We start from the raw sequence: 23832 nt of genomic DNA on the forward strand, positions 1-23832 counted from the left end.
CTTCTATGCCCTTCACCAGGTTTTTCCATGTGCTACATCTCACATAGCCATAGAACGACTCTAAAAATTGAGAAGTTAACCTCGATACTATTAACTGAACTACAGATTTTATCCGGATATCCTCAATTGCCCCCTCATAACATTTTTTTCCGTTCTAGGATCTAATCCATGGTTCCATCTTATATTTTATTGTGTCCTCAGTCTCCTCCAATCTGTGACTTTGTCTCCACGTTTTCTTGTTTTTCATGACCTTGCTACTTTTGAAGAGTACTGGTCAGTCATTTTGTACAATGTCCCTTGATTTGTATTTGCCTGATGTTTTCTCATGCATCCTTGGGAAGGATACCATGGAGGTGATGAAACCTTTTCAGTATGTCATTTCAGGACACACGGTGATGTTAATCTTGATCACTTGGACAATTTCCCAAGTGGTGTTTACCAGTTTTTTTTGATATAAACTTATTTTTCTCTTTGTAATTACTAAATACTTTAGAGAGATACTTTAACACTAAGCAAATATCTTCTTTCTACTTAAACTTTTGCAAATTAATTTTAGCATCCATGGCTGGATCTTGCCTGCAGCCATTACTACTGTTGTGTTATTTTCTATTTTCCTCATTCTTCTTTCTATATCACTTAATTACAATTTGTCTCTATGGGAGAGCTGCGCCTTCTCTCCAGTTTGTTTATTTGTTTAGATCAGCATGGATTTATGGATATGTATTTATTCTTAGGTTTATATTCCAATGCAGTCATTATTTATTTTGTTATTCAAGTTGTTCCCAACATTTGCCATTGGGATTTCTGTAAGGTTGGCTCCTATGCCATTTCAACATGCCCTCATCCTTTATTTTTTCTAAAAACTTCGAGCACTTTTTTACTTTCTAGCACCAGAAGTTGCTTCATGCTCACCTTGTATTTTCCTTGCCAAAGTCCTGAAATCAACCAGTTTTTTAATGGTCCTGAATCCTTTTATTGGAGAGTGGTATTTAGGAACCAAGATTTGGGGGCTTAGATGTAAACATCACTACTAGGGTGACTTACCTATACACAGACATCTATATTTCTATATCTATTTATCTGTATATATATATTTTAAAAATCATGAGTTCATAGTGATATTTCTGACTAAAGTCTAACACCGCGGGATTCAGTCTAGTCTTCCCCTTATTTGTAATTTCTTGCTCTGATGAGAACCTGCCTCACATTATGGAAAATATATAATAGTTACTTATTTGGCTTCTAGAATAGAAGTAGTTTTAGAATTGCTCACCCACAACCCAGTAAGAAACAAATTTGCCAACTAATGTATACTGTTTTTGTACTATTCTCTGTGCCTCCACTCTTACAGGATCCAGTCAAAACATTGTTTTTCAAAGTTACTGAAGTCAGCTCTCTTCTTCCCCTCATTACCTTCAGGGTGGTTTATGTAATTATTTTGCAACTTCTCATCATTTATATTGATCTTTCCCCCCACATCCTAGTTGAGATCTTTTATCTCCAATGAAGACACATTGTAAAATTTACTCTTTGTAGTTGACAGTCATATATCCCACCATCAAAGTCTCTTAAATGCAGTCTCATCACTACAAAAATTCCCTCTTGCTTTATCTTCATAATCACATCTCCCCACTCCTCAATCCCTGATAACTACTGCTCTGTTTTCCATTCCTATAGTTTAGTCTTTTCCAGAAGAGCATATACATGATATCATGCAATATGTGGCCTTTTGGTTCTGGCTTCTTTTATTCAGCAAATGCATTTAAGATTCATCCGTGTTGTGCAAATCAGTAGTCTGTTCCTTTTTATTGCTGGGTAGTAGCCTCCTGTATGAGTATACTACGTTTTGTCTATCCATTCGTCAGTCGAAGAACATCTGGGTGGTTTCAAGTTTGGTGATTATGCATAAAACTGCTATAAACATTTCTGTGCACATTTTTGTGTGAATGTGAGTTTCATTTCTCTCAGGTAGATAGATATCTAGAAATGTGATTGCTGGTGCATATGGCAGGTATATATTTAAGTTTCTTCCAGAACTCTCGAACTATTTTCCAAAGTGGCTTTACCATTTGTGTCCCATCAGCACTGTGTGGGAGTTCAGGCTGCTCTGGTCACTGCCATTTGATTGTTTTGTGCCTTCGCTTTCCAATGGATTCAGGAAAAGTCAGAGACTTGAAGTTAGCTGGTTTTTTATTTAAACTTTTTTTTTAAATTTATTTATATAAGAACCGGAGTACAGGCCAGATGTGTGGGAGGGTCAGAGGATTCACCAGAGACACAATGGGGAGCAGAACAGGCAGATCTACTGAAATACACTGCTGAGGGGAGCAGCGGGAAAGATAGGAGAGGTCTTCTGTGCCATGTGGGTATCTCCGCGGCTGGCAGGGATCGAACCCACACTGCAGAGGCTGCAGACAGCTTCACAGTGCTGCGCTCAGCCCGCTGCAGCTCCAGGAAGGCCCTGAAGTTAGTTTTTTTAACTCTCTACATCACAAATGAAAGTCAGAAGTAGAACTCTGGTTTTGAACTTTAAAGAGGTAAAAGAAGCTTAACAGGAAAATTAAGGTAAAAAATATGCTTATATTATTTTAGAAGAAATACACATCACTTTCTTTGAGTGGTCTTCAATTTTTTCATGCCTAATGTTTCGCTCATTCTGGAAGTTTGTAGAGAGTTCCATCCATACATTTACTGTGCTGGCAGTACACTATTTTATATTACTTTTTAAACACAGGTTATATGTTTCAATGCTGAAGGGGTCAGAGGGATTACACAAAAATGTCAATCTTGATTGATATGCTATAGTAGAAAGTGGGATGAGTGGTTAAACTAGGGAGTGCATACCCCTCATATTTAGCCTAGAGGTAATTCAAATTAAAATTCACACATGCCTGAGTGTGAGTAGTTATAGATGTAGCTATGATAGCTTATCGATACTGCTCAAAGCACTCCTGGGATCAACAGTCAGGGGTTAATGACCCCTGATTTGCTCTGTATGGTTTGGCCATTGTTTCTGCAAGCACACTCAGCCTGGTAACAGCTGCTGGGCCTAGTAGGTGTTCAACAGGTATTGACTGAATGAGTGACCAAAGGTCACAACATCTGGCAGGAAATCCAGAACATCAGTGATTACATTCAATAGAGTTTTCTTTCCATGGACTTTGTGAATGCCATTGGTTTTAACAGATCTTAAGAAACTTCTTGTCCCATCCAGTTTTTGACAAGGTGTCCACGTCTGATGCTAGAAGGAAGTGCAACTGAAATAATGTAAGGACTAGACTCCATAACCTGTAGCTACACATGGCCACATAGGGGGATTTCTTTTTTACCACTTAAAATAGCAAATTTGGGCTAGGGAGGGGCAGCAAGAATTTTCCTTAAGATTAAAAAATCCCTAAACACCATTCATTTCCTCCTGTGTCATCTCTTAATGCTGTCAGGCCAGGCAACTATTTAATGGGGTTATTTCAGGGAATCAAAAAATGAGAGACTATTTTAAGCTGCCACTCATCCTGAAGGTGACATTTGAAACGTCAGATTAAGATTTTGAGGTACATATAAAAGTGACAAGGCGGAGTCCAAGAATTGCCCTGGAGTCTAAATTGGGTAAGTGTTTTATAGAAAAACCAAAGGGACAGAAAGATTTTTTTTTTTACTTCTTAGTTGTCATTTTATCTCCAGAGGATTGAGAAACTTTTCTTGAGGTAGAGAGGGAGCAAAAGGAAAATTATAGGTTAGCAGATAAAAAGCCTTTTGGGCTGAGGAAAGATTGTGGTAATGAAGATGGCAGATCTCAAGTTGGGAAGGATACATTTATATAGAAGAAAGAACTCAGCTCTAACAAAGAATTCCCTGGGGCAGGGAAGACACAAGAATAAATTAAGTACAAAGCACAAGAATCCCTGAAAAATTGTAATGTGGAAGTAACCAGCTGTTTTCTCTGAACCAGATATTGTAATATCTTAGCTGACGATCACCTACAGCCAACATGATGTTGGTCGAGTTTATATTAGTCAGTCAGCATCATGCATTTTCTATCTCTGTTGCTGCTACTTTGTGAGAAAAGACATTTTCTTCATGCTTATGATTACCCTGCTATCTGTGTTTCTTTTCTCTGGCTTCCTTTTTAACATAGAAAAAACTAACTGCAGTAAAAATGGTCTGAGTCCATTCAAACCAGTGTTTCAAATACTACACATCCAATGCATTTTTATTCATCAATAAAATTAAAATGTTTATGCCAAATTTGAAATATTGCTTCAATTTTCCATTCATGCGATTAGACTCTTAAGAATTAGGTCTTAAAGACCAATTTACATAAATTATAAGGAATCCGATGAACCCTATCTGTGCCAGCCCTTCCCTCTATTGTGGAAATAAATACAAAATGCAAGCATTCCACACGACAAGTCCTTAACCTTTTCTATCCTTAGAAATAATAATATTGAAACACTAAAGACTTTTGACTTTCCTGGGTACATTGCTGCCACTTCCTATCAGTTCACAAGGAAGTAACATGAATTTCATGTGAAAAGACATTGTTTGGGAAGGTGGTATTTAGAAATGACAATGGAAGAAAGGCTAATGTGTTGATCAGACCTCTATGGCTTTGAGAAATAATGGCATGCTGTCTCTGCATGGCTGTCACTGTATAGTCCAGGGCATAAATCCACAGCATTTAAGACGACAAGACCTTGTATTTACATAGAGACTTTCTCCAAGGAATTCACATCACTCTCCAGGAATGGCTCCATTAATTCTTATGGCTTTGGGAACTAGAATGGGAAGCTATATCTTTACGGCTGGTTGTCATCAATGAGGGATCCATGCCTGAGATAGGTCTGTAACTTTCTCAAGGTTGCTCCAGTCAAACTAAATCACCAGAAGTGTGGAAAGTCAGGGGAATACCAACATCTTATGGGTGGAGGGGGGTGGGCAGAATGGGTCGTGCAGAGTAGGGGAGAAACATAACTTTTCAGAAACTATCTTTAATCATTTTTACTCCTCTGTGTAATCTGTGACTGAGAGACCTGTCCTTTGGCAAGTTTCCCAAATCATGAGCCTTTGAACACGAGGCTATTCCAGACATCAATAGGTCTTCACTGAAGCAAAACCAAATGAAACAAAACGTGACTTCTATGGCCAAATAACTATGAGAACTGTTTCATCCTATACCTACTTCTTCTTGCTGATTCATAATTCCTATTAGTGCATTAAAATCTCTGGAAAGTCCTGTAGTGAATAAAACTACGAACACTGTTGAAACCATAGTTTCCCAGATGTGTTTGACCAGGGAAATGAAGTTTCTTTTATATGGCACTTCTTTTGTTGTTTATTTATGTATTTTAAAAAATGATCTTACATTGTTGTTTATTTTTGTATGATATTTGATTTCTTCCCTCAGTTGTAGTCTAAATAATTCTCCCACCACATTACCTGTGAACTGTCACCATAGTCCCTCGTGCTCTCTCCTCCCCTTTTCAACTTTCTCCCTCTCCCTTCCCTGCTGGATGCCTCAGATCTATGGTTTACCTGCAAGTTTTGTCTTTTTCCTGACCCTTTGTTTGGTTTCCCTATATTCCACCTACACTGCTGGTGGGAATGCAAACTGGTCCAGCCACTGTTGAAAGCTGTGTGGAAGTTCTTCAAAATACTAAAAATGGATCTATATAACCTAGCAGTTCTACTCCAAAGGACACAAAAACACTAATTCAAAAGGAAACCTGCACTTCTGTGTTTATTGCAGCACTATTTACAATAGCTAAGATATGGAAACAACCTAAATGCCCCCAAACAGATGAGTGGATCAAGAAGATGTGGTCTATATACACAATGGAATACTACTCAGCAATAAAAAAAATAAAGTCATACCATTTGCAGCAACATGGATGGAACTGGATGGAATTATACTAAGTGAAATAAGTAAGAAGGAAAAAGAGAATATCTGATGGTTTCACTTATATAGCACTTTTTAATGACTTATGGAACTGTTTTTCAATGGATCACATTCTGGGGAAATATATGTCTTGGGTAATGGTTCTAGTGAGGAAATACTTCTCTAAAATCTGTTCTTTAAGGCAAATTGTTATTGATTTCATGATACTATGTAAGTTTCAGAAGTACAGCTTTACATCTCAATATGTAGATAAGCCTTACCATAGCCACCACCAAAGTTCTAGTGTCACTGGCCTATTGAATTGACCTCTTCCACTCTTGCCCCCCAAGCCTGTTCTTATTCCCCTCTAGTAACCACCAACATTTTTGTAGAGTCTACTAATTATAAAATCTGTTTCTATTTCCTCATCTTTCCGAGTCTACACTGTGTTGAGGCTTCATATACAGATGATCTGGGTGTTGTTTGTGTCTCAGAGATGCAGCGGATACTCTGTGTGTTGCTAGATAAGGAATGGGATGTTGAAAAATGACCCAGGTACATGCCACAGCCTTCCCATTTTGCCTAGTCCTGGTCTCTTCCACACCCTTATCTGGGGTCATTTGCCTGGAATGGTGCCCCAGTGCTTTGTGTGCTGGGCCTGTTGAGATCAACAAACTCAGATCAAGTAGCAAATGTAGTCTGGATCAAGAATCAAGGAGACTTAAAGAGCCAATTAGAGAGGGACTAACAGTCTATCACTGGGGCATAGAATAAACATGGCTTTGGAAAGCCAGGATAGAGATAGTGGAGACATCAGGAAGTGGGGGAGAAATGGAATATGTCATTCCAACAGAGCAATGAGAGTCTAATGTAGACCAAACCTTGATAGGCAGGCACATGATATCCTAGATAAGGTTTCAGGCCAAGGGCAGGGTCCACGATGAGGTCCCAGCAAGAGTTTCATTGAGGTCACTCCTGCATGGGGAAATCAGTATTAGCATATGATAAAATATATGCTATTTTATATGATAAAATATGATAAAGATGCTGCTCTGTGAGTTGCTAACTGAAAATCATTTAGAAAATAGCCTTTGAATTGCCCATATCCTCCATAACCATGAATTGAAGGATTTCTCTGGGGAAAAGTCTCTACCATAGAGACATTGAAGTGGAGGAGCTATGTCATCATATTTAGTGAGTCTAGGCCATGTTTAAACATGGTAAGTAGGGGGGATTTTGTGTCTCTTCTTTAATCATAATAACAATGAAGAAAAATTATGATTAGTAAATGTGGAGAATTAAGCCAGCCAGAACATTGATTTGGCTTAAATAAGTTTTCTTAAAAGCAGAGAGAACATTCTCCTCCAAGCAGCTGGTCCAAAGGTTTGGATGGGTGCTTATGTGCATTTGCCCCAGTTCTCTAAGAAGCAGAGATCAAGACAGGTCTAAATGTGTAAGGCTGTTTTAAGAAAAATGCCTGTGCGAGAAAATGGAGAGGGAGTTGCGAAGGGCTGAGACAGCCAGCAGTGCACAATGAAAGCAGGTACTGGAGTGAAGCACAGAGGGAGAAGCATGGTGGAGCCCCCTCAAGTGATGTGTAGTCAAAGAAAGATTTGTCAAGGCTGTTGGGTGTCCTCCAGCCAACTCTGAGCATTAGAGCTAGTCCTGGTCTCCTGGCATTGGCCCTGCCTTACTTAGCAGGCCTGCTGTGCTCTGTCATTGTCTGGGAGTAGCTTGTGACGATGTGGTCCCCCACAAATGCAGCAGTGGCCTCAGGCCTTCCAACAGTTGGAAGTCTAGGAGGCACACCCATTGGCTGTAATAATGAGTGTGAGACTTTTTTTTTTAAAGATTTATTTTTTATTTATACAAGAACCGGGGTACAGGCCAGAGGCGTGGGAGGGTGAGAGGATTCACCAGAGGCAGAGCGGGGAGCAGAACAGGCAGACTGACGAAATACACTGCTGAGGGGAGCAGCGGGAGTGATAAGAGAGGTCTGCTGCCCCATGTGGGAATCTCCCTGGCTGGCCAGGCATTGAACCAGCGCTGCAGAGGCTGCGGACAGCTTCACAGTGCCGCGCTCAACCCAGTGCACCACCGGGGAGGCTCTTTAGCAATCTGTACCTCTGTTTGCTCACGATGTTTAGTGGCTCACAGGGCAGGTTTCACAAAGAGGAGTGACTTTTGTTGGTAGCAATGGGAGGGTGAGGTAATTCAGAGATGATCTTGGGTAACATCTGAAAATGCCAGTTGCCTGCCTAGGAAGATTAGGCTGATTTGCAACTGCTTTTACTGTACCCTCGTCTTCTGAGTACCCCATGGCATCTGATGGCGTCCTGCTTAAAAAGAAATATAATAATACGGGGGGCAGGGGAGAAGGTAAAATGTTATTTTCGATTTCTAGGTAAAGCTGTCAAATTCAGGAAGATTTTTTGACACTTCCTTATAGGCAGAAGCTCTTTGTGTAGTCTCTTTACATTTTATACTCAAGGTAACTTTTGGATTGATACAATTGTTTTAAAATAATGCTCCCTTCAATGAGAGGTGAAAACAATTAGACAGAAGACACCTTTGTTTGAAATCAGTCTGACTGCATAAAATGTATTAATAAAACGCAGTGAATAATCTTGATCTCTTGATAAATTGCCTGCTCCAGAGAGCATGGGCAGCTCTTGTAACATCTATTGAGAAAACAAAGAAATCCTGTCAAGATGACATCTGCTGCTTCCGTGGAACGTGTTAGGAGCATGAAGTTTTGAATATGATGCACTTAGCAGCATCGTGTACTTAATCAGCTGGCAAAGAAGAATGTTTGTCTTCCTTCTTGGGTATCCATGGATTCTAGAATGTAGATCACATTTGGTTTTACCTGAAAATCAGCAGAACATTTCACTTGAAGAAGCTAAATGAAAATGCTATTTCAACCCGACGCATTGGAGAGTATTGGACAATGTGGTGAGATGGGCCTGGCTTGGTGTGTCAGTTAACTAAGGCCACAATAATGCTGCATAACAAACAACTGCAAAATCTCAGCAAATGAAAGGTGAATGTTTGGCGTCCAAGTCTGGAGGTTGACTGGAGGTTGGCTAATCTTGGCTGGGATTCATTGGGGGAATATGATTTTGCTTTATGTGTCTCTCATCTTCCTTCTGGGATCAGTGGGACAGCTTAGGCATGTTCTTGTTGTGATGATAAAAAGACAAAAGAGAGAACATAAACACACAAGTCATCTGAAGGCCTAGGCTTAGAACTGACACACTGTCACTTCTGTGGCATCTTAATCGTCAAAGTGAGTCCCATGGCCGAGATAACAGTCAAGGGGCAGAGAAGTATATTCTACTCACAGTGAAACCATGGCAAGGATGTGGATGCAGAGAGTTGTGATAAATTGGGGCCAAAATAGGCAATCTACCACAGGGAAAAACTAACCCTGTCTGCTTTCATCTTTTATTTAATCCAGGCTACCCAGGAAAGCTCTGGGTGGCCCAGCCCCAAACAAGGCACATGTATCTAAGATTCTTTTAGCAGATCCAAGGTCATGAAGATTTATCCCTAAGTTTTCTTCTAAGACATTCATAGTTTTAGCTCCTACACTCAGGTCTTTGGTGCATTTTGGGTTGGCTTTTCTATGTGATATGAGATAGGGATCTGATACCACTCTTTTGCATATGGATACTCAGTTGTTTTATTATCATTTGTTGAAGGGACTATTCTTTGAGAATCACTGATTTTGATAAGTTTTCATAGTTGTTGTCATTCTAGTAGACTCAGGTGTAAGACTTTGTGGTACCAGGATCCTTAGGGGAAGCAGGAGAAGTTCTGTGAAGAGAAGGCAAGGACAGGGTTGGGATGAGAAGGGTGGAACTGTAATTGACATGGAGGCTGCCTCTTGGAGAGATTATATCAGTCTAGAAATACTGCCAAGGGAGTGTTATAATCTCAGCCCAACTTCTGGAACGTTTGTTTATTTTTAATTTTTGAGATAACTCTGGTTGATGAGGAAGCTATAAGATCTCAGGTGTGATTCACGTCAAGGAAATCCCAGTTGTAAGACAGGAACCTAGCAATTGTGTCTGGGTCAGTAGATCCCAAACCCGGGTATGTGTCAAATTAGGAAAGACTTCAGTCTGGGCTGTTAGCTCAGTTGATGAGCAATGGCAGGCAAGGAAGGACATGGGAAGGGGCCAGGCTGTCAGCAGTTCTGTACACACCCACTCCTTGGCCTATTTCTCCATTGACTTGTTAGAACAAAATGGTTAAAATTCAAGAATAATGGGCCACTTTTAGAAAAGAGCTGCCTTGCAGAACACGATTCTGAGCAAACAATTTTCATGATGAGCAACAAGAGATTCTTTGCTCCAATTGCAGCTGCCACAATTTACACATTGCACTGAGAAGTGTCAAGCAATTTCAGAAGCGACAGGGACAGGCCATCGCCCTGCTTACAAAACCTGGGTCAGATCAACAATGGCAATTTCAAGATTCTCCCATCAACACCATTTTTATAGTAATAAATGACCCTTTATTTATGATGATGACTCTTTAGATTTGGGGAGGGAGGTTGCCCAAACAGCAGAGCAGAAAGTAATGAGGGTGTGTGTTCCTTCAGCTGAGATGTGAGTGGTTTTGAAGCTATGGTCTGCATTGTGAACACGTACTGAGGCCTCTAGGGCGATGAAGACATCTTTGAAACAAGTTTTCAGTTCTTAGTAGTCAGATTTGTGGAATATCCTCAGGGCCTGTCTATAAATTGAAAACACAAGCCTTTCTAGGTTTGGGGAGTTAATGAGAGCAGAGGAGGGGCTGTTTGGTAACCTATCTCCAGGAAGTCTGCTTTTTCCTCCCCAAAAGTACAACTCCCATTCGCATTCTCTTTTGGGGTTCCTTCATCCTGTCTGGGACTGTCCTGGTGCCTGGTCTGCCATCACTGTGCTAGCTCCCCTTGTGACACTTTTCCATCCTTCTTGTGGGTGCTTCCACTGTAAGTGAATGGCCATGATGAGGTTCCGCAAACATCTCCTCTCCTCCTTGAAACTAAAGACTTGCAGGTGCTTCTAATCTTAACTATCCTCCAAGACTCAGAACCTGAGGTGTACTCTCAGTGCAAAAGCACTCCTTCCACAGTGCTCACACCAACCTGCCACGCCGAGGCCTCAAACCCTTTCTTTGCTCCATCACCTGCACACTTGGAGAGTCACTGGGGCTTACTTCTCCCATGGCTCCTTCTCACTTTCTTCCTCTCCAGTCAAGTGTGATCATGAGAGCAGATGATTTTAATGATATGTGGGGAGGCCAGAGCCCATGTCAGAGTCATCTCTTGTAGCTCATGTATCACTGCTGAAATTGGGTATTTTGGGCCTGATATTTCAAATCTCCACACCTTTTAAGTGGGTAAAGTCTGACTCATTGGACTTAAAACTTGGGTGACCATCTTGTTTATAACGAATTTCTAAACTATTGAAAGTGCTGTGTGAACTCTGGAGAGAGGCGCTCCCCCATACCCCTCAATGTATTGTGCTTGTGTCTAGCTTGGTTACTCCTATCTCCTGGAGCGAGAGCCACTTTTCATCATTCTCTATCCTCCACAGTGCTCTGTGGAGTGAATACCTATTGGTATATCGGTGTATTCATTTTTATACTTTGATGTAATGGTTGATGGACCAGTAGTTGACTTTTTCGTTTTGACAATTAAAAAAAAAAATTCTGGGGCCTCCCCGGTGGCGCAGCAGGTTTAGCACAGTGCTGTAAAGCTGTCTGCAGTGTTGGTTCGATTCCCAGCCAGCCAGGGAGATTCCCTCATGGCGTGGCAGACCTCTCCCGTCTTGCCCGCTGCTCCCCTCAGCAATGTATTTCGTCAGTCTGCCTGTTCTGTTCTCTGCTCTGTCTCTGGCGAATCCTCTCACCCTCCCGTGCCCCAGTGCTTGTATAAATAAATAAATCTTAAAAAATAAATTCTGAACATCTAGCTTAGGGTCATTGGCTTTGCCTTCTATCCCAAAAAGGAGTATCGTGAAGATTAAAAAACTGAGTTGATTCTGTCTTACCAAATTTTGAGCTCAAAAAACTCTGATGACTGCTAAGAAGGAAAAAACCAAAGGGAAACTGATGTATAATTTATTTGGTACTCAGTACCCACAGGAAACATCTGTTGTGATTTTAAAAGTCTGTACAAATTCAAAACAAGTGAAGAAAATGTGTCTGTTTATAAGACAGCATAGCAGTCTACTCTAAGCACATTAAGGAGAGAGATGCCTGCAGCTTTATTTGGTGATTGTATATGATCTCGAAGGCAACACAGCTATTTTATTCATTTAATTAAATATGGAAAATGTATTATAATAAAAAAGTAAGCTGTGGAAAATGATGAGCCACACTCCCTGAGTTCCTAACCTCTTTTTCTCATTTTTGTATGGTTAAGTTTTCCCTCACAATTAAGATGTTTAAAACAACAGAATGAGAGTACAGCGTTATGAGACGGCTGATTAATTTCCTCATAAAGTTATTTTTTAAATCCCTTGCCAGTTACTCGATAAGCAAAAAACTTAGATACTGTTGTTAATTACCTTTGTTAGTGCTGACAATAGTAGTTTACTGTGATGATCAGATTTGTTCTCTGCTCCATTTGCTGTGCTCAGCTGTAAATTATTAATGGGCATGTGGGCTACCTTACCACAGATGGAAATACTTCGCCGACTTTGTTTTTCACCAGTCAGGGAAGTCCTCACTGTCCACGCCAGCTTCCTATGTTCATCTATATTGTTTTTTTTTAATTTTTTAAAAGATTTATTTATTTATACAAGCACTGGGTACAGTCAGAAGCATGGGAGGGTGAGGAAATTCACCAGAGCTAGAGCAGGGAACCGAATGGGCAGACCGACGAAATACACTGCTGAGGGGAGCAGCGGGCGTGGCAGGAGAGGTCTGTCGCATCATGTGGGCCCCTCGCCGGCAGCCGGGGATTGAACCAGCGCTGCAGAGGTTGCAGGCAGCTTCGCAGCCCAGCGCTCAACTGCTGCGCCACCAGGAGGCCCTCATCTATATTGTTTTTAAAAAAATCTGTCTTCCTAAAAATCATCAGGCAGGTGATCAGTGTGTCTCAGCTCAAGCGAGGACGATTCTGCATATGAAGCTGCATCAGCGCCATGATCGAGTTCTTGCTTCGCCCTGAGTCATTGTGAAATACTGGGCAAGTCAATTTACATCTCTGGATTTCTTTGACCCACGTGTAAACAAGGAAGTTGAATTAGATGCCTCCTCCCCACCTTGAAATGTGATCATAATGTGAGGCTAGTTAGGTGCAGACTTGAAATTCAAAGAAACCCTCGCCCAGCCCGAGGAGGTATGAGGTCATCATCCTAAGACCCAATTAGGGTTGGACACTCTAAATAAAGATCGTAAAACAGTACAAAGTCTTAAATCTCCATTGTGAGCCCTTCACTCCAGCTTCATGCAGATGAATTACTAATTACTGCATTTTGACCACTTGTAGGAAGACTTACCACCTTCGTGTCATGGTGGACGAGAATCACACGCCTGAGCAGCAGACTGTCTGGGTAATAATAGCCAGCCCTTCCATTTGTACAGTCCTTTGAGTGCTTTCAAGTAGTTCACACATATTTTCTCATTTTTACTCAGAATCGAATGAGGGCGATGATGATGGTCTGGAAGCACATTTTCAAGGAACACGAGTTGAGGTTTTCAATCTTAGGCAAAATGAAGGACTGCATTTTTCCTCAGGGATGAGATTGCATTTATGTTGTTCTTCCTGAATTTCATTAGCTTCTCATTCCCAACTTGAAAGAAGACTGTGAAAGGCATGGAGACATTGAGACTGTGGCAGCAAATGCTGAATATAAAGTAGAAAAAAAGGAAGCCTTCCCTTTGAATTTAAAGAAAATAATGGTCGTGCCACTCTGATCACTGGCTTTGATATTGAAACAGCCTACAGATTGTCAAAACCAGGGAAATTGCATGAATCTGAAACTTGAGGCCAGAACTGTTTGAAAAGACAGATTCAAGGATGTGGCCAGGTTACTGAGATTGATGATACAAATTTAGCAGAAGTAACTTAATTTTTTTTGTCCCCACTGTTCTTCAATAACAAAACCTCCAAAACATTAAGAGACTGTCAAGGCTTGAAACAGATGGGAAAAGCAGATACACTGAGTTTTCCTTTAGACAGAGTTCCCCCAAGTGCTGGGAGAGAGGCAGAGAAGAATGTATTCCTGGGGTCACTGGGTCTGTCCCTCTCAAACCACAGAGATGTGGCTTGTCTGGCAATGGCAAAGTTATCACACTTACAAACCCTAGCACCGTGGGTTTCGCAATATCATAAACAGAAGGTGAACATATAGATGCACATGTATGCATAAACATACATACATGTCGGTGCATGTCGGTGTTGTTTTTTCCTTCTCCTTAAAGAAACAAACAGTGATGTGAACGTTGATTTGACTTGTCTTTTCCAACCTGTTAGGGTGGTTAGAACTTTGGAAAGTTCTTTGGGTCTTCTTTGGCTTTAACATTATATTTAAGCCCTTAAAAGTGACCTCTAGGCTGCACCTGGCTGGGGTATGAAGAAACACAATGTCCTTCTGGATGGGAATTGTATCTTCTTTGTAAATATCTGGCCACTTAAAAATTTCAGAAACAAACCCCAAAAAGTAGCATTAAAAAAACTAGAGGTAGCTCCATTTTTAGTAATTTGAGGGTCCTCCACAGAGTTTCATAGTGGTTGGACCAGTTTGCTTCCCCACTAGCAGTGTAACACAGTTCCTTTTTCTCCACATGCTCACCAGTGTTTGTTGTTGCCAGGTTTTTAATGTGGGCCATTCTCAAAGGTGTGAGCTGGTCTCTCATTGTGGTTTTGATTTGCATTTCGCTGATTACAAGTGATGTTGAGCATTTTTTTTTTTTTGTCTGTTGGCCATTTGTATTTCCTCTTTGGAGAAGTATATTTTTAGTTCTTCTGCCCATTTTTTTGACTGTTTTGCTTGATTTGTTTCTGTTTAGTTGTGTGAACTCTCTGTAGATCTTTGATATCAGTTCCTTATCGGTTGTGTGATGTGCAAAATATTTTCTCCCAATCTGGAGGGTGTCTCTGTGTTTTGGTTATTGTCTCCTTTTCTGTACAGAAGCCTTTTAGTTTAATGTAGTTCCAGCTGTTCATCTTTTCCTTCATTTTCTTTGCTTCTAGGGATGAGTCCTCAAAGATGTTTTTGAGACATTTGTCAATGGAGTGTTGTGTCTATTTTCTTCTATGTATTTTATGGTATCAGGTCTTATATTCAAGTCTTTATGCAGTGGTGGGAGATATATGGGGACTAAACATGAGCATAGAAATAAAATATTGTACAAAAATAAACAACAATATAGGAAAATAAAGAAGTTCAATTAAAAAAAAACGTTGTGGGAATTGTATGGGGTCTATAACCAAGATGAACATGCATACATTGTGCAAAAATTAAAAATGATGTAAAAAATATATAAAATAAAAAAATTAAAAATAAAAAAAGACTCCCCCCCAAAAAAAAAATGGAGGGAAGGAGCTAAGGAGCTGGTTTCACTCATTGAGGTGATGTATGCACAGATTCCATCACCCACCACCTCAGTTTTTATCTGAAGCCTCTTTGGCAAGACAACAGGCTAAAGTGCCCACATTTGGGTAACCGCGTGCTTTTCGACCTGTGGTCATCAGCATCACCTGGAAACTCGGCACAACTACAGGCTCAGGCCTGCGGCAGACCTGCCTGCGCCAGACCCTGGGGTGGAGGCCAGCGCCACGCGAGTGTCCGGTACAGGCTCGAGTTTGGGAACCGGTGGTGTTTGCTAAAAATACAGTGGCTTTCCGTGTTACCGGAGCATCAGACCACTGGAGAATTTTCCAAAGAAAGTCTCAGGTCTGCTTCCCACCTCTGGGGATTCTAATTGAATTGCGCTGGGGTCTGCTCTCCAGGTGATTCTAATATTCAGACCTGTTTGGGACGCTGAGTCAGCACCAAGCTACTCTTTTTAAGGAGCCATTTTCAAGGAAGAAAAGCAGGAGACGCGCTGGCGGCGAAACAAAACGAGGCCAGAGTTTGGGGACAGACAGACAAGGTAAGTCACACAAACACAAGGCTTTCTGCTCTATCCAAAGGCACCTCGTCTCAGGAATCTCTGCACATGATGAGTCACTGTCCAGGTAAGAACATTCTTCTCTGTGTGAGGAACAGGCATGCTTTTGTGGTTGCTGGGAAGAACTTTTCCTCTGGGATTCTGTGTGAGAATTAAAGGAAACAGCCAAACAACTGAGAAAGGTACTTTGGTTCTCAGGAACATTGGTCAAAACCTTTCGCATTGCTCTTGTTCTTCGAGACCTGAAATGATGGTTCTAGTTGAAGCCGGCCTTTATTTTATTTCATTGCATTTTATACTTAGAAGGGACATTAAAAGTCCCAGGGACCCAGGAACTCCACTTCGGGGCTCCACCCGGAGGAAAGGAAAGCAGGCTCTTGGTGAGGCAGGGACACAGCGTTTCTTCGGAATCTCTCTTTAAAAAGCTCGACTCACCTCCGTTCTGGCTCTGAAGGCCGCCCTTAAAAAGCGGGTTGTTTATATCGTTCCTTGGAAAGGTCTTATAGATGTAACTCAAAATGTGGTGGGGTTTTGTGGGTGTTGCTCACGTGGATGTTAACTACTACCGTTTCTCCCTTTGGTCAACATTATTGTGGATAAAATTGGGGCCTGGACTTGCAAACATCCGGTTTCAACCAGTTCCTTCTGAACTAGACTGATTTTTGTCGCAGGACAGAGCAGCTGTGCCTGTACCACCTCCTATGCGGACAAACAAGTCCCCATCGGCTCTAGAAGGGCTGGCGGGGTCTGGGCCCACTCGGCGGGCACCTCTATGTCCTCTCCTCCAGCGGGGTTGGGTTGAAGAGGGGGCGTGTGGTCATAAACTCCCAGCCCCTGACACACTTTAAGTCATTGGAATGTTTTTATACTTCAAATAGTTGAAAGCAATTTTCATTTACCTTGTAAATCATTCTCTTTTAAAAGATTGAAAAATCCCAAATTTATGTGTGCATTTTAAAATGTTTTCTAGAAGCTTTCCAGGCCCTTCACCATGCTGGTTATCTTTCTGTGGACTTGGTTGTCTTTGTTATTTTTTCTCTTAGGGTGTGATGGTCAGAAGTGTGAGTGGGGGTGTTTTATTTTTATTTTTAGATGCCTTTGAGTTGCTGGTATTTTGAAAATCTTGCTTAATAAATCTTCCTCTGCCCCCGTGGCATAAAGAGTGTCTCTTATATTGCCTCTGAAATATTTCCAGCTCTTAATTTCCATATTAAGTCCTTTTGTGGAGTTCATTTTATCGTTCTTTGTATCTAAGAAGGGATCCAATTTTTTTCCCCCACATGTATTTTAATTATTTCGGTGTACACATTCGAGAGTCCAGCACAGCTACCAGTTTCTAATGATCCTTCATGTGTCAGCTTTCCACTCAGGTGTGAATGTTTCTAGTCCCTCTGTTTTGATCCTGGGGGGTCACTTGGCCCATTTCTATGCCAAAAACCAATATTTTAATGGCTATACGTCCTTTTTTTTTTTTTGAGAAAAGATGGATTTATTGAATACCCTGCAAAGAAGCAGAAGGTAAGATGGGTGATGCTGTCTGCCAATTGCTATAATTCCTAAAATTTTCATATGTGATGAGTTCCCATGCCATGGTTTTCTTCAGCAATGTTGTGGTTTGTTGTGCTTTATATATATCTTAGAATAGCTCATTAAATATCTTTAAAATCTTAAAAGTTTTTAAAATCTCATTGACTTTATAGGTGAATTTGGCAGGGAGAGCCTTACGAAAATCCTTCTACCCATGAATGTATTTCTCCATTCATTTAACTCCTTATTAATGTATTTTAATAGTTTTATAATTTTTTCAGTAGGATGTAATGACTTTCATTTGATTCTTGAGTGTCTAATATTCTTTTGTAGCTACTTTAAATGGTGTCTTTTGAAAAGCCCGTATTTTGAAAAGCCCTACTAATGTGTGTTTGCAATCTTGCTAAACTCTTATTAAAGAAAATTATTTGTAGATTAGTTTTTCTACAGGGACAATCATAGCATCTCCCAGGTTTGTTTACGTCTTTTAAGTTCTTCCATCTTGTATTTGTTTCTTGTCTAATTGCTCGACTTGGGCATCAGGGATAATATTGACTAGGAATGATGATAAGGAGCATTTTTCTTTCATTCCCACTTTCCAGGAGGGATTCTTTTAACTTCACAGCATGGTGTTTGCTGTAGGGTTTCTTCTTCTTCATTGGCCTTTAGGAATCCAGCGCTTGCTATCAGCTTCTCACTGCTGGGATCTCTAGGTGGTCATTTCTGTCGCTGGTGTTTGTAACTTCAGGCTTGAGACACAAGTTTTCTGTCTTCCAATTACAGGTGCTCTGCCTGACCACTCTGGGGGAAACCATGGAAGTTCCTCTGATTAAACTTGAGGGGGAAGGTAGCACCACCTCAGCCCTTCCGCCACCAGGGAAGTGGCAAATCACAATTTTCAACCACTTTCTTGATGAAATATCTGCATCATCTTGGCCCATTTCCACATTGTGACTCTCTACACTTTTGGCTTGGCTGGGGGTATCACAGATCAAGGAACCAGTTCTTCAAATATTCCTTTGTAAACTTAGGTCCCTGGGAGCTGCAGGCACTCACCTTGGTATCTGATATTTCCTCATTGGTGTCTCAATTAAAAACGAGTCAGGACGAGTCCAATTGGACAATTAGTTACACTTGTGTGTGTAGCTTAATCAAGCCTGAAATTCGGCAAGAGTTACCCTGTTCTGGAAGAATGAGGACTTTACAAAGCTCCACCTTTCTTTACCCAATCCTATCTATCCTTTGGAAAAATGTTTATTGTGGTAACATTGGTACTTTAAATGATTTAGGAGCACACAGGTTCACCCCTATACAGATGTATGTTGCCACACCCCACCACCAAAGCACCAATAATCCTCCACTGTGGTCCATTGTGCCTCCTCCCCCTCTGTGCCCCTTCTGGTAGCTAGCTAGCCTTTTCCTGTACACTATTTTAATCACACGCTTTTGATAGAAATTAGAAATTATAGTATTTCTATCGATAGCATTTGTTTACTACTCAGTCCACCAGAATCTTGACTTCACGTTTCTTCTTGCATCTCATCTTCCCTCTTCGTGAACAACATCCTTTAGAATTTTATTGCAGATCTGTAGCTAGCATCCCCTCTGAGTATTTCTTCCGAGGGACTGTTTCCCATGGGCCAAATCAACTGCAACTCAAGACAGCCCTGGGTGGGGATAAAGAACAATTCATCCCCTGCTTCTAGCTGATCCGAGTTTAATGTTGCTGCTTTCACACAACTAGGCTGTGTCTAGTGAGTCATCGGGTGATATTCACAGGGAGCAGCAAGAGGGAGACAAGAAGGGGAACACCCAGCTATGAAGTAGGGTGCTGTCAGCATGCCCCTGCCCTCAGGAGCAGAGATTTCAATTGGTTGGCATCTGTGCAGAGCTGGTTATCATAGTGGCAGGTTGTACAAAAATTGGGTAAAGTCAAGAGGTACAAATAATGACTGATTTCATTGTGTGCTTTGTGATATTGTCCCCTTCCTTTGTGGTGAGTAATATTTGTAGAAATTGTATCTGTGAGAATTCTTTCAAACCCGGGCTTAATGTGCTTTCCTCCAGAAAGCAATTGTGTTTACTTCTGTGAGATTTCTGGACCTCTTAAAGTATATCTCTGCTTGTGTTTTCTGTTTCTCGGTTCTTGGAAGTTGTATGATTTCTAGATCCAGTTCTGCATGAGCTCCGGCTTACATTAACCCACTCTTGGGAGAGAAACTGCCACCCCCCCACCCCTAAAAAGACTAAGGAAAGCAAATATCTTTATCATAGCCCTCTGTGAGCTGGGATCTTCTCCCTTTTCACAGTGAGTATAGCTCCTGAGGGACCAGACGTTATAACGGAATGTCCTATCCAACTTTTTTCTTAGCTTGGACTCAATCATTGTGCCATTAAAAACGCAAAAACTTTAGGCAGCCAAGGCTCTGCAGATAACCCCAGGGCAGCTTCTGACATAAGCATTTTGCTATCTCTATGGGTATTTGCTTTTCCTTCTTTTTGGCCACTGAAGACGTCTTCATTTTCTTCCCTTCTCATCTCCCCATGTCCCTGTTTATTGCCTGTGTGTCTGGGGGTGGTGGGGGAGATAGAGGGGGGACAGAGAGAGAAAGAGAGAGTGTGTTCCTGCCATCATTGTCTACCTATTCTCTTTTATGCCTTAACTTTCTATTTCTCATGCTAGCAAGACTAAGCACCACATATAAATTATATTCCAGACTTTTTAAGGGTTTTTTTTTTGTACCAGTTTTTTTTTTTCATGATCTTATCTGTTAAACCAAGATCAAATTGTTATTGAATTCTAAGTTAGCCATTAAGACATTATTTCTACTTCCTTTACATTGCCTGAAAATCAATAAACAAGTTCTTTGTGTCTTTTCTATTGCTAAGGCCTAGCATTGCCTGTGCTAAGATCTGTTGGAAGCCCCCATTGATGTTCTGTTTCTTAGAATTCTCTTCTCATTAAGCCTGAGGTCCAATACTGCTCAAACCCCCAATTTCTGTCCTATCCCCAAAGACCAGTACGTGGGCCCCTGTCATTTTAAAAAGAACCAGATCTGTGATATATCCTAGTTATCTTTTGCTGAATAATAAACTTCAAAAATCTGTCTTGAACAACAAAAATCATTTGATTATAACATTTTATATTGAATATCACCTTTAATATCCTTAACAGTGCTGGGGCTGACTGAGTTAAATGGGGCAGTTCTCATTTGGGGTTTCTCCTGCAGTAGTGGGGTCTGGGCTGAACATGTTTGTTTTCAGATTTCGGCTGGCTGGCTGTCGGGACCTCAATCGAGTTATGGGTAGAAACAAACACATGACTGGAACAAGTGGTCTCCGTGTAGCCTGGCCCCTCACAGCATGGTGGCTTAGAAGCATCTCGAGGGAGCTTCTCAAGGGAGAGAATGACTTAGAAGCTGCATTGTCTTTCATGTCTTACTTTGAATGTCATAATCCTGCTGCATTTCATTTGTTCAAGAGTTGCCAAGACTGGCCAAATTCATGGAAAGGGGAATTAGACTGTGTTTTTGAAGCAGGATCAAAGAACTGGACATATGTTACAGCCACCACCGATTTAATTAGGCAAGCAAGGGAAGGGTTCATGTTTTCAAACTCTTAACAAATTTTTTATTGCCATGGTCCTTAATTCCTGCTCTTTTTTTCCCCTGGAAATACAAATGTGCATTTTAACTTGTTTCTTGTTAGTCAGCGGATCTTTTTCTGAACCTATCTTTATTAACTCTGAGCCCTGAAGATGTATCTAGCTTACAGTCATCCTTGCTGGTCTATTCTATGCCTCCAGCTTTAGCCCCCTCCTCTACAATGACATTTTTCTAAGCCACGCATCTGATCATGTCTCTCTCATGACTAAAAAAATCACTGGTGACTTTCCCACTCCAGCTTTTCAATAGGCAGCACCTTCCATGATTGCTTCCTTGCGCTTTTTCAGGCCTTGTTTTCCATCTACACTCCAGCCACACCATGCCTTTTCACATCTGTGCCTTTGAATATGTTGTCCTCCCTGCAATGTCTCTCTCTTGTCTGGATGTCTCCAGCATTCTGAAGGTGCAGTCACAAGTATCTCAGGATTCCTGTATCTATCACCCCCATTTGGACAATCTACTTCAAATCTGCTGTAAGTTCGAATCTCCTCTAATCCTCTACTTTTTCTTGGTAGGATATAATGAATACATAAACCTCTCCCTCTGACATTAGAAGCAGTACTTGTCAGTGCTGGGTAAGAATTCAGCAATTTATGCACCCCATAAATCTTGAAAGGACACCAATCAACATTTCTCCAGAATAGTCTTGCCTCACTTTGCTTTGGTGCCAGTCTCCACAGTTCTATTCCCATTGTTCTTTCTGACTGTGAGACTATAGCTCGATATAATTTGCTTAAATATCAACTAGAACCAAGACTTCCCTGTAGAGACACAATTTAAATGAAACAAGCAATTCAGCAATATAAAAGTGGCATTAAAAATAATAGCATTACAGTTGTAATACGGCAGATAAAAATTTTAAGGCATTAAAACTAGGGAGAAGAAAATTGTTAAAATGGTAATTGTTGGTACATACCATCATTTCAGTTCCCCTATTGTTGGGCATACCAAGTGTTTCCAGTTTTCCTTTGTAAGTAGCATATGAAAATGAACATCTTTATGCAAATCAACAAATGAGTTGTTTAAATCCTTTTGCTATGTGCTCCCAAAGCCCCACTGTTTTCCCCCAAAACACATGAGCATCCTGCCTTGCTCCACCCTCGCCCACTTTGGTGTTAGTGTATTTTGCTAATTTGAAAATTAAAATATTGCTTAATTTGTAATTCAATAAAAGTTGAATGTTTTCCCATATTCTGGGACAGAAGATGAATTGGACCTTGACAGACAAGAAAAATTTATGTGGGCTTAGAAGAGACAATTGGACATGGTAGGGGAAAGAAATTGCATTTTAAAAGCTTTAAAAAAAATGATTCCCTGAAATCCAGAGTAATTATTTTCCTCAAAAAGATAATTTTATATCCTCTGTGATTTTTTTTTTTCAAAGATGGAAGAATTGTTATGCTGTCTCATGTGGATTTCAAATACTCCATAATCAAGACTCTCTAACAGTTAAATCTTCAGCCTCCCTCAGATTTCTATTTAAACTATTTCTGTTCAATTTTGTCCCTATGTGCTGAATAAGGGCTCAGATTGTGGCATCTGATGGGTGCTACTTGCTTAATTATGGAAGAGGATGAAATTTAAATTTTCTTAAGTTGATGCTAATTAAACCATGTAAATGAATGTTTCTTGCAGTTTCTGTTGTTGAGTTTATTGCTTTTAATTTTTTTCACTAACTAGTCATATGTTTGTAGTAAAGGTGTCACAGTCGGATGTGTTGATAAAATAAATATTTGGCTCTTTGTTATACTACTTCTGGGAAGCACTCAACACTTGCACCCTAGAAATTAAGTGAACATGCCCACTGAACCACTTGCTACATTATCCCTCTTACCCCAGATCTGTGAACTTCTAATTTCGAAGGTCTCTAGGGAAATGGTTCATTTAGTCTGAAGCTTAGCCACCAAGCTCAGCCAGCTGTTCCCCCTCCCTGAGGTGTATTGCTTCCCTACTTCAGTTTAATCAGCTTGATTTGAATTAGAAAACAGATTGTGAGGTCTGAGGTAGTATTTCTGTCAAATTCTCTAGGATAGGACCTACATGCAGCCTCCGCTTGACTGTGTCCTAGGGAGAAGGGCATTTTTGTTCCTTCCATTGGTCAGTGAGGCAGTTGACTAAGGAAAGAGTGACCTTGTGAAGCTTGGAGACTGGATGAGGAAGTGATTGTTGTGAACAGTGTGCCCACCTGCTGTGGAGAACGTTCACATCCTTAGAAAACATCTTTATATTCACAAAGCAGCCCATGTTCTTAATCTACTACTGTTTTCTGCCTCCTGACCTGTGCATACACTTTGTATTGATGTCTTGGCTAAAGATGCTGGTCTTTTCCTCTTCTCGGAACAAAACGACTTGTTCTGGTGCAAAGGCCAATCAATAGCTCCACATAAGTCAGGCAAGGGTTTGTCCAGCCAAAGAGCTGTTGCATTACCACAGCATGTCTGGCTATTCTGGACCTTGTTTCTCAAGTTTAAAAATGGGTAATCTTTAATGCTGAGTTCTGGGGGGCCCTGCAGTTCACCCCTAACTTGACCGAGACAACTAATGAGAAACCTTCCACACTCAGGGCACCTACTCGGTGCTCTTCAATGAGGGGCCAGCCTTTCAGGCCTCATTTCTAGTCCTTCCTTCTCATGGAATTTAAGTGGCTTT

Source organism: Talpa europaea, assembly GCF_964194135.1.
Source record: "Talpa europaea genome assembly, chromosome: X".
NCBI lineage: Eukaryota > Metazoa > Chordata > Mammalia > Eulipotyphla > Talpidae > Talpa > Talpa europaea.